Genomic DNA, 2,195 nt, shown 5'->3' with positions numbered 1-2,195 from the left:
ATCCGAATTTAATACAAAAGGCACAATTTTGCAGACTTAAGTACAAGAGGACTGACACTCTAACTTTCTATGATTTGAACCTCTCCTGTGAGTCCAGTTTTCGATTCCGATGCTTCACTTCAGGTTTACTGTATCACTTGGACCTTTTTATAAACGAAGAAACACAGAAATTACATCCGAACTTAATACAAAAGCACAATGCCGACTTAAGTACAAGAGGACTGACACTCCAACTTTCTATGACTTGAACCACTCCTGTGAGGCCAGTTTTAGATTCCGATGCTTCACTTCAGGTTTACTGTATCCCTTGGACCTTCTTATTGACGATGAAACACAGAAATTGCATCCGAATTTAATACAAAAGGCAAAATGCTGACTTAAGTACAAAAGGCCTGACACTCTAACTTTCTATGTTTTGAACCTCTCCTGTGAGTCCAGTTTTAGATTACGATGCTTCACTTCAGGTTTACTGTATCCCTTGGACCTTCTTATTGACGATGAAACACAGAAATTACATCCGAATTTAATACAAAAGGCACAATGCCGGCTTAAGTACAAGAGTACAGACACTCTAACTTTCTATGATATGAAACTCTCCTGTGATTCCAGTTTTAGATTTCGAACCTTCACTTCAGGTTTACTGTATCCCTTGGACCTGCTTATTCACGATGAAGCACAGAAATTGCATCCGATTTTAATACAAAAGGCACAATGCCGACCTAAGTACAAGAGGACTGACACTCTAACTTTCTATGATTTGAACCTCTCCTGTGAGTCCAGTTTTTGATTCCGATGCTTCACTTCAGGTTTACTGTATCCCTTGGACCTTCTTATTGACGATGAAACACCGAAATCGCATCCGAATGTAATACAATAGCCACAATGCCGACTTAAGTACAAGTGGACTGACACACTAACTTTCTCTGATTTGAACCTCTCCTGTGAGTCCAGTTTTAGATTCCGATACTTCACTTCAGGTTTACTGTATCCCTTGGACCTTCCTACTCACGATGAAGCACAGAAATTGCAACCGATTTTAATACAAAATGCACAAGGCCGACGTAAGTACAAGAGGAGTGACACTCTAACTTTCTATGATTTGAACCTCTCCTGTGAGTCCAGTGTTAGATTCCGATGCTTCACTTCCGGTTTACTGTATCCCTTGGACCTTCTTATTGACGATGAAACACAGATATTGCATCTGAATTTAATACAAAAGGCACAATGCCGACTTAAGTACAAGAGGACTGACACTCTAACTTTCTATGATTTGAACCTCTCCTGTGAGTCCAGTGTTAGATTCCGAGGCTTCACTTCAGGTTTACTGTATCCCTTGGACTTTCTTATTGACGATGAAACACAGAAATTGCATACGAATTTAATACAATAGGCACAATGCCGACTTAAGTACAAGAGGACTGACACTCTAACTTTCTATGATTTGAACCACTCCTGTGAGTCCCGTTTTAGATTCCGAAGCTTCACTTCAGGTTTACTGTATCCCTTGGACCTTCTTATTGACGATGAAACACAGAAATTGCATCCGAATTTAATACAAAAGGCACAATGCCGACTTAAGTACAAGAGGACTGACACTCTAAATTTCTATGTTTTGAACCTCTCCTGTGAGTCCAGTTTTAGATTCCGATGCTTCACTTCAGGTTTACTGTATCCCTTGGACCTTCCTATTGACGATGAAACACAGAAATTACATCCGAATTTAATACAAAAGGAACAATGCCGGCTTAAGTACAAGAGGACTGACACTCTAACTTTCTATGATATGAAACTCTCCTGTGATTCCAGTTTTAGATTTCGATGCTTCACTTCAGGTTTACTGTATCCCTTGGACCTGCTTATTCACGATGAAGCACAGAAATTGCATCCGATTTTAATACAAAAGGCACAATGCCGACCTAAGTACAAGAGGACTGACACTCTAACTTTCTATGATTTGAACCTCTCCTGTGAGTCCAGTGTTAGATTCTGAGGCTTCACTTCAGGTTTACTGTATCCCTTGGACTTTCTTATTGACGATGAAACACAGAAATTGCATCCGAATTTAATACAATAGGCACAATGCCGACTTAAGTACAAGAGGACTGACACTCTAACTTTCTATGATTTGAACCTCTCCTGTGAATCCAGTGTTATATTCCGAGGCTTCACTTCAAGTTTACTGTATCCGTTGAACC

The sequence above is a fragment of the Schistocerca americana genome, unplaced genomic scaffold (assembly GCF_021461395.2).
Source record: "Schistocerca americana isolate TAMUIC-IGC-003095 unplaced genomic scaffold, iqSchAmer2.1 HiC_scaffold_59, whole genome shotgun sequence".
NCBI lineage: Eukaryota > Metazoa > Arthropoda > Insecta > Orthoptera > Acrididae > Schistocerca > Schistocerca americana.
This window is presented reverse-complemented; position numbering follows the sequence as displayed.